We start from the raw sequence: 10642 nt of genomic DNA, 5'->3' as shown, positions 1-10642 counted from the left end.
AAGGCAACGCGACGGCTCGAGCGGTTGGGGGTAGCACGGCGGCGGCGGCGGCTGGAGCTTGCAGGGGTTGGGGAGGCTGATTCGAAGGCGGGTGGCGAGGCGGGGGAATGGCGAGGAAGGCTGGAGCGAGGGATCTGGCAACCTAGGCAGGAGCTCGCCGGAGCCGGGCGATGGCGGACGGGCGCGCGAGCAGAGGGATCCAATGCGGCGGTTCGAAGTCCTTGCAGGAAAAGGCGGACCTCCATGGCTGGCAGGGGGGCTCCAAGGCCATGGCGGGGCTTTGGTTTTCCCTGGTATAGAAAAGAGAAACAGAAGAGGATTCAGGGAAAATAAGAACGGGGATTCAGGGAGAAGAAGAACGGTGGAAGAAGGATGGCTGGCCTCCTCGGCGCATGCCATACGATCTAAAGGTCTGACCATGTTGCTTTTCTTCCATGGTCTAATACAATCATAAATCAGCAATCAGCAAAGAGGGAGATGTAGGATCAGTGTCTACCCTTTTCTACAGCTCAATCATGGTGTTGTTTGTGGCTTCCACTCTCATACTGATTGATTAGGTGCTCTAACAGGTTCATATCAGACAAGGCAACCACAATAGTACATCCATGATAATCTCATGGGTGACAATAGTCAGAACCTGGATCAAGCATTGTGTTTTACGAGACTTCAAAAGATAATCTCAATTGTTCTGCAAAGTGAAATCATTCGTGGTATACGTTCTACAGATATACCTCGGGATACATTCATCATTGTACAATGAAGAACCTGAAGGTTACCGACACGTCAAACATTTGATGCTTATGTTTTATGAAGGCTGGAATCTTGATTCAAGGCTTAATTATGACTTTTCTTGCAGTTTGACACAAAGTATTACTATGATGTTGGAACTGAAGAGACGCTGAAAAAGATTTGGTTTAGGACCCCTCCGAAAAGTGGCCCAGATGTTCCATATACATTTGGTCTGATAGGTATTGTCAAATTTGCTCAGAATATAACTTGCATGGCCATGTCTGAATTTCAACATAATTTTACTATTGTAGTTTATGAGTAATATTACTGAGAATTTATTGTGTTTAGGTGATCTCGGTCAGAGTTTTGACTCCGATGTCACACTCACTCATTATGAGTCCAATTCAAAAGCCCAGGCAGTGCTTTTCGTCGGGACCTGACATATGCCGATAATTACCCATATCATGATAAATTGATAATACAAGGTGAGATATGTGGGCAAGATTTGTACAGCGGAATCTCGCATACCAGCCTTGGATCTAGATAGCTGGAAACCATGAGATATATTTTGCTCCTGAACTTGTAAGGATAGTTGTCTCTGATACTTCATTCGCATTTCTTATGTCTCAGTGGATGCTTTTACAGTTCAAGTAGAAGTACCAAATAGAAAACAATTCAGTGGATCTATGTTATACACATTTCAATGCTCATTGAATTAGAGTGTGCTCCATTTAGAGTTTCATTTGATTACTCATATTGCTTAAAAAGAATATCAACATATTTGCAGGGTGAAACAAAACCATTCAAGCCATACAACAGCAGGTATCCCACACCCTATAAGGCTTCTGGTAGCACATCAGTACCTTACTGCTATTCCATCAAAAGAGCCTCAGCCTATATCATTGTCCTGGCATCATACTCTGCATACGGTATGTTACGTTCTTCTGACTCCTAATCTGAAGACAACTTGCATTGGCAGGTATAGATATGTAGTAGATGGGTACATAATTAACTGAGATACAAGTATGAAGTGCTGCAGTTGCAGCAGTAGATGGTCCCTGCAGAGCAGCAACACTCTAGCCAGCTGCAACCCACTGAATCAAAACTTGTGCGTGCACACGAGGAATATGAGCATGAGGGAAATGTGGTCACAGAACTGAGCGTGTTGGGCGGCGGTGCGGCAGAAGCTCGAATAATGGTTTGCTAATTAATTTACATCATGTGGAGTCGCAAGACTCCTATTGCTTTGGGTGACACATGGGTACGCCAACTCCTATTGCTTTGGGTGAGAAAACTCATTCTCTAGGTGACAAATGTATGTCTACAGATTTTCTTTAATCGTATAAAGAAGTCACATCTAGGTGTTTCCTTTCTTTTTGCCTAGATACAATTTTGTTTTAGGATTTGGGTGAGCTGGGAAAAATATAGAATGAGTGTTGTATGGGTTGATTTCAGCATAGGTATATTAGCTTATTTAAATTCCTAATTTAGTGCATATTCCTAATGGTATTGTACTAACTGATAGATGGTAGTTTATAATTACATGGTTCTTGATGCCTGGCCAAAAGGCACCAGACTGATGCACAGGAAACAATTCATATGAAGTTTTTCCTTGCTATTCTAACCATGGACGTGTGAGGCATATATGGTAGTGTTATTATATTTATATATAGCCTGCACCAAATAAGTTCGGTCCATTCCAAACCTGGAGATCCGCTAATGGAATTTTATTTTATTCAGTTGTTTTCCTCTATTGGCACTATCCTTTGCAAATTCCACACTCCAAATAATTATTCTGTCGTTGCTAACTATGGTCAGGCATAGTCCATACCGCTATGTGAGCAAGTCTTTTCATTGATCTTAGAACATTCAGAATTGGTGCTCTCTCTAGCTTTATAAGGTGTTTTTTCAGGAGTAACTTTTTTAACCATTAATTCACATGTTAGCATGTTCTGCTTAATAAGATAGTACTAGGTGACATAGATGAGTATTAAATAATTTTGCTCATGTAGCCCATTGGTCTATTATGTTGTTGGCACCTTTATGGTCTACATGTAGTTCACTGGTCTATCGTGTCATGGATATTAACTGTTCCTGTTGAAAGCCTGACATAGAATCCAGTTCTATCTGTGTTACACCTGTTAGTTACGAGCACTTTCGGTTGCCTACTGCTTGCTTATTTGGTTGCGTGCTGCAAGCGAACTACAATTGTGGTCTCAAGAAATTACATTTACTAGCACTTTTACCTCACTTTGAGAACAAAGTTCTGGTCTGCTGCTATTATATTCAAACTTCATTTCATATGATCATATTTGTGTTCTTGCTCTTTTTATATGTACAATTAGTTTGCAATTATTTCTCTTCCTGTTATATAGCATTATTTGTCCTTTGTCGCTGATACATATACTGCCTATGATGATCAGTTGGCTTTGAAGTGTAGTATGCACCGAAGTTCGGTTTCTTAGATGCAAAATATGGGCCTACGAGAAGTGTCAGTCAAAGTTTGGAAAATACCCTAGCAACTTCTAGGTTTTGGTTTGTTTACTAATAAATTATTTATCTTTTTTGCTTTATTAGGTTCGCATAGCATTCGATTTGTATTTTTCTCCTGGTGCAACGCACGGGCATTTTTCCTTGTTGTTAATTAATGGTTCAACTTAAGGTGGCAACTTTAATACACATCTGGGTGGATTGCTTGTGGGCACCTGGAGAATCAGTGTTGTCCTAGGATATCCCGGAGTACCGTGTGATCATCCTATGGTCCTCCACCCAGGATCAAATGGATCATAACATTATTCATGCTAGAAACTTCCGTGTGCAGCCACAAGCCATTATGGGCTCTGGCATAGTTGAGTATGTTGCATGACCTCTTCCAGTGGTAGACTAGCAGATTTAGGGGATGTCTCGGTATCCGTTTCTCAAACACCATGTAGTGCGAAAAAATCCAAAGGAGGAGACCGAGTCTTATGGGGAAAAATGTGCAAACCTCTGCAGAGTGTACAAACTAATCATGATTAGCCGTGTCCATGGTTATGGACATCTTGAATATCTGGTACTTGAATGATTGATTTGATCTAATCACTCTAAATTAATTTGTTGGGATGTTAATAATTATTTTTAGTTGGGGATTGAGTTGGAGGAACCTTCTCAATGATGTATCAACTACCATGATAGTTAAATAAAATATATTCCTTTGTTGTAGGGAAAAATTGGCTTTTCGCAAAACAATATAACCATAGAGCCTCCACCAGCCATATATGCATGTAGTGATAGCATTTATCCGTTCATTGCTCTATTGTGTTATTTTGCCAGCATATTCCATGTGCTGACCCGTTTCGGGCTGCAACATATCATGTTGCAGACTTCTCAGATGACGAGTAAGGTGCCATAGGTCGTTTGTCATGCACTCAGCTATGCCGTTGGAGTTGATGGACTCACTTTATCTTCCAAGCCTTCCGCTGTTATCATATTTAGATGGCCTTAAGCCATATTTATTGTAATAAGTTCTCTTTTGAGACATTCGATGTAATAAGTGTGTGTGATTGCTACTCTGTTATAAATCCTTCGAGTACTGTGTGTGTCAGCATTACCGATCCAGGGATGACACTGAAGCACAGAGACTTGACCGTCTGAGGTTGGGTCGCTACAAGATGGTATCAGAGCACACACTTAATGTAGGACACGACCACTAAGATGAGCCATAGATCACTCTTCTCTACTCATTTCTGACTTCTCTCCATTTTCTACTCTTTAGGATGGCAGACTCAAGGAACAAGTTTTCTCAGCCGGATGAAGACACCCCGTTTGGACAACACTTGAAGGAAGTCACTAGGTAACCGAACATCGGAATACCAAGCTTCACCTGAACCTACACTACCACATACCAGAAGAGGAACATTGGATGATTCGAGTTCAAGTTCCAGGAAGGACATTCACACCAGTCACTGAGCCCATAGAGTTTTCCTTTGATGCGACGCATCGGCGAAGTTTATCACAAGGAGCTTAAGGACACTATCTATCAGATATGTGGGCGCCGAGATGAGCAATGGGAGATGATCGTCACTAGGAAGGACATGTCCATTGCAGCTTTCATCCAGGAGTTAAATCGTCGCCAGGAGAACCAGATGTGCACAAGCATAATAGACTTGAAGAAGGCGAAGACCATGATCACAGAGCTAGAAGAGGAACTCAAGTCTACATGCGATGGATATGAGGAGGAAATGACGATACTTGTGGAGATGAATGACGACCTGACGAGGAAGCTAGGAGTTTTCATGGGAGACCCCGCACCAGGAGGAGAAGATGAAGAACCCAAGGAGATTCGTTCTGAAGACTACATCATCATCGATGACACCGACTCCGACTCTAATGGTAGTGATGATGACTATGAAGACGAAGCTGGAGCGGACATCATGGAGTCTTCCACCGATCAAAATTTCTAGTAGACCACCATATGATCAGTAGTGTTCCCCCATGTATATAGAATAGTCCGAACACTATAACGATAGTTAGATCGATTTTATGCCCTTGCTTGCTTGATTGATATGATATGATATGATTGTGTTTGTCTCATGTGCATATGGGTAGTGCTTTCTCACTAGACCTCATTCTATTCTAATCCCTCCCCTCTAAAACCCATCAGATGCCTCCGAGACATGACCCCAGATTTGTCTTCCCACCGGAGCTCACTCAGTTGATCCAGCAGCAGAATGCCTTGATGCAGTTATTAGTTCAGAACCAAGGCAACAACAACAACAACAATGATAACCCTCCGCCACCACAACTAGTTGACAACTTAGCCCGTTTTCTGAGGTTACAGCCGTTGGTGTTTTCCAGTAGCACCGAGCCCATAGTTGCGGATGACTGGCTCCGCAGGATTGGAAGGGAGTTAACCACTGCTAGTTGCACAGATGCCGAGAAGGTGCGTTTTGCCGCACACCAATTGGATGGACCCGCAGCCGCATGGTGGGAGAATTACACAGCCACTTTTGCCATACATCGCGAGCTATTGATCTACAACATAGTTATGCAAATACTATCAGGACTAAGCTCATGATAAATTGAAGTTCAATTAATCATATTACTTAAGAACTCCCACTTAGATAGACATCCCTCTAGTCATCTAAACGATCACGTGATCCATATCAACTAAACCATGTCCGATCATCACGTGAGATGGAGTAGTTTTCAATGGTAAACATCACTATGTTGATCATATCTACTATATGATTCACGCTCAACCTTTCGGTCTCCAGTGTTCCGAGGCCATATCTGCATATGCTAGGCTCGTCAAGTTTAACTCGAGTATTCCGCGTGTGCAAAACTGGCTTGCACCCGTTGTATGTGAACGTAGAGCTTATCACACCCGATCATCACGTGGTTTCTCGGCACGATGAACTTTTGCAATGGTGCATACTCAGGGAGAACACTTATACCTTGAAATTTAGTGAGAGATCATCTTATAATGCTACCGTCGATCTAAGCAAAATAAGATGCATAAAAGATAAACATCACATGCAATCAATATAAGTGATATGATATGGCCATCATCATCTTGTGCCTGTGATCTTCATCTCCAAAGCACCGTCATGATCACCATCATCACCCGGCTTGACACCTTGATCTCAATGGAAGCATCGCTGTCGTCACGCCAACTATTGCCTCCACGACTATCGCTACCGCTTAGTGATAAAGTAAAGCAATTACATGGCAATTGCATTTCATACAATAAAGCGACAACCATATGGCTCCTGCCAGTTGCTAATAACTGTGTTACAAAACATGATCATCTCATACAATAAAATTTAGCATGATTTCTTGACCATATCACATCACAACATGCCTTGCAAAAACAAGTTAGACGCCCTCTACTTTGTTGTTGCAAGTTTTACGTGGCTGCTACGGGCTGAGCAAGAACCGTTCTTACCTACGCATCAAAAAAACCACAACGTGGTATAGTGATTGCTTTTGATCTTCAGAAAGAACCCCGTTCATTGAATCTGATTCAACTAAAGCCAGAGAAACAGACACCCACTAGCCACCTGTGTGTGAAGCATGTCGGTAGAACCAGTCTCGCGTAAGCGTACGCGTAATGTCTGTCTGGGCCGCTTCATCCAACAATGCCGCTGAATCAAGAATCAACTAGTGACGGCAAGCAATATGTATATACCCACGCCCACAACTCCTTTGTGTTCTACTCATGCATATAACATCTACGCATAAACCTGCCTCTGATACCACTATTGGGGAATGCGGTAATTTCAAAAACTTTCCTACGCACACGCAAGATCATGGTGATGTATCGCAACAAGAGGGGAGAGTGTCGTCCACGTACCGTCGTAGACCGTAAGCGGAAGCGTTATGAGAACGCAGTTGTTGTAGTCGTACGCCTTCATGATCCGACCGATCCAAGTACCGAACGCACGGCACCTCCGAGTTCAACACACGTTCAGCTCGGTGACGTCCCACGAACTCCGATCCAGCAGAGCTTTGAGGGAGAGTTCCGTCAGCACGATGGCGTGATGACGGTGATGATGATGCTACCGACGCAGGGCTTTGCCTAAGCACCGCTACGATATGACCGAAGTGGATTATGGTGGAGGGGGGGGGGGCACCACACACAGCCAAAAGATCAACTAATCAACTTGTGTGTTCATGGGGTGCCCCCTCCCCCGTATATAAAGGAGTGGAGGAGGGGGAGGGCCGGCCCTCTAATATGGCGCGCCCTGGGGACTCCTACTCCCACCGGGAGTAGGATTCCCCCCCTTCTATGTAGTAGGAGTAGGAGAAAAGGAAAGGGAAAAGATAAGAGAAGGAAGGAGGGGGCGCCAACCCTCCCCCTAGTCCAATTTGGACTAGGCCTTGGGGGGCACGCAGCCTCCCCTCTCTCTTTCCCCTAAAGCCCAATAAGGCCCATATACTACCCGGCGAATTCCCGTAACTCTCCGGTACTCCGATAAATACCCGAATCACTCGGAACCTTTCCGATGTCCGAATATAGTCGTCCAATATATCAATTTTTACATATCGACCATTTTGAGACTCCTTGTCATGTCCCCGATCTCATCCGGGACTCCGAACTACCTTCGGTACATCAAAACGCATAAACTCATAATACCGATCATCATCGAACGTTAAGCGTGCGGACCATACGGGTTCAAGAACTATGTAGACATGACCGAAACTCATCTCCGGTCAATAACCAATAGCGGAACCTAGATGCTCATATTGGTTCCTATATATTCTATGAAGATCTTTATCTGTCAAACTGCATAACAACATACGTTGTTCCCTTTGTCATCGGTATGATGCTTGCCCGAGATTCGATCGTCGGTATCTCAATACCTAGTTCAATCTCGTTATCGGCAAGTCTCTTTGCTCGTCCCATAATGCTACATCCCATAATTAACTCATTAGATACATTGCTTGCAAGGCTTATTGTGATGTGCATTACCGAGAGGGCCCAGAGATACCTCTCCGACAATCGGAGTGACAAATCCTAATCTCGATCTATGCCAACTCAACAAGTACCATCGGAGACACCTGTAGAGCACCTTTATAATCACCCAATTATGTTGTGATGTTTGGTAGCACACAAAGTGTTCCTCCGGTACTCGGGAGTTGCATAATCTCATAGTCATAGGAACATGTATAAGTCATGAAGAAAGCAACAGCAACAAACTAAGCGATCATCGTGCTAAGCTAATGGATGGTTCAAGTCAATCACATCATTCTCTAATGATGTGATCCTGTTAATCAAATGACAACTCATGTCTATGGTTAGGAAACATAACCATCATTGATTCAACGAGCTAATCAAGTAGAGGCAAACTAGTGACACTCTGTTTGTCTATGTATTCACACATGTACTAAGTTTCCGGTTAATACAATTCTAGCATGAATAATAAACATTTATCATGATATAAGGAAATATAAATAACAACTTTATTATTGCCTCTAGGGCATATTTCCTTCATTACCAGCATGTCATACTTTGATTCGGCGGTATTGTTGGATGAAGAGGCCCAGACCGACATTACATGACCGCGTTCATGAGATTGGTTCTACCGGCGTGCTTCGCACACAGGTGGTTAGTGTGTGTCTATTTCTCCAGCTTTTGTTGAATCGAGTGTCACTATGCCCGGTCCTTGTTGAAGGTTAAAACAACACACTTGATGAAAAATCGTTGTGGTTTTTGATGCGTAGGTAAGAGCGGTTCTTGCTAGAAGCCCGTAGCAGCCACGTAAAACTTGCAACAACAAAGTAGAGGACGTCTAACTTGTTTTTGCATGGCATGTTGTGATGTGATATGGTCAAGACGTGATGAGATATAAATTGTTGTATGAGATGATCATGTTTTATTAAAGTTATCGACAACTGGCAGAAGCCTTATGGTTGTCTCTTTATTGCATGAGATGCAAGCGCCATACAATTGCTTTACTTTATCGCTATGCGATAGCAATAGTTGCAAAAGCAATAGTTGGCGAGATGACCATGTGATGACACGTTGATAGAGATCAAGATGATGGAGATCATGTTGTCATGCCGGTGACGATGGAGATCATGACGGTACTTTGGAGATGGAGATCAAAGGCACAAGATGATGATGGCCATATCATGTCACATATTTTGATTGCATGGATGTTTATCTTTTATGCATCTTATTTTGCTTAGTACAGCGGTAGCATTATAAGATGATCCCTCACTAAATTTCAAGGTATAAGTGTTCTCCCTGAGTATGCATCGTTGCGACAATTCATCGTGCCGAGACACCACGTGATGATCGGGTGTGATAAGCTCTACGTTCACGTACAACGGGTGCAAGACAGTTTTGCACACGCGGAATACTCGGGTTAAACTTGACGAGCCTATCATATGCAGATATGGCCTCGGAACACTGAGACCGAAAGGTCGAGCGTGAATCATATAGAAGATATGATCAACATAGTGATGTTCACCATTGAAAACTACTCCATCTCACGTGATGATCGGACATGGTTTAGTTGATATGGGTCACTGCTACCTCTTGAGCATGCGTTGGTTTTCCCTTGAAGAGGAAAGGGTGATGCAGCAAAGCAGCATAAGTATTTCCCTCAGTTTTTGAGAACCAAGGTATCAATCCAGTAGGAGACCACGCGCGAGTCACCTCGTACCTACACAAACAAATAAGAACCTCGCAACCAACGCGATAAAGGGGTTGTCAATCCCTTCACGGCTACTTGCAAGAGTGAGATCTGATAGAGATAATAATAATAAGATAAATATTTTTGGTATTTTTATGATATAGATTGAAAGTAAAGATTGCAAAATAAAATAGATTGAAACTTATATGATGGAGAATAGACCCGGGGGCCATAGGTTTCACTAGTGGCTTCTCTCAAGATAGCATAAGTATTACGGTGCATGAACAAATTACTGTCAAGCATTGACACTACAAAAAAAGACACATCCGTGACATTTTGGGCCGAACGAATTTTTTTCCTGTCATACATATGACACTTCTATGACGGTAATTGTGACAAAACCCGATATCATCATAGATGTGGTGGGCTCCTACTTCTGTGACAAAAAATCATGACAGAAAATGGGCTTTTCGTCCTGGGCGGGCCGGAGACGCAGCTGCATGACATTATTTGGGCCGTCCATGACGGAAAAAACCATGGTAGAAGCGAGGGGGAGGAAAATTTCGGGGAGTTCCCGGTTACGGTGGGAGGTCGGGGGCCGAGCGATGCGCGTTTCTCTCGTACATGTACGCGCGTGTGTGCGAGGCATTGGCTCTAACTGAACCCGAGCGAGGCGTTGGGCTCTAACTGAACCTGAGCGATTGCACTGCAGGCTACGCGTTAGTGAACCCGAGTGATCGATCGATGGCTGTTAACTGAACCCGATCGAGCGATTCCTTCGCTACTGCTGC

General features: G+C 43.4%; 1 pseudogene; it reads left to right on the top strand.

The window, feature by feature from the left end:
* Nucleotides 1-271: 271 nt before the first annotated feature.
* LOC119333315 lies at nucleotides 272-1889 on the top strand (annotated as a pseudogene).
* Nucleotides 1890-10642: the final 8753 nt, after the last annotated feature.

This window comes from Triticum dicoccoides, chromosome 7A (assembly GCF_002162155.2).
Source record: "Triticum dicoccoides isolate Atlit2015 ecotype Zavitan chromosome 7A, WEW_v2.0, whole genome shotgun sequence".
NCBI lineage: Eukaryota > Viridiplantae > Streptophyta > Magnoliopsida > Poales > Poaceae > Triticum > Triticum dicoccoides.
This window is presented reverse-complemented; position numbering and strand designations above follow the sequence as displayed.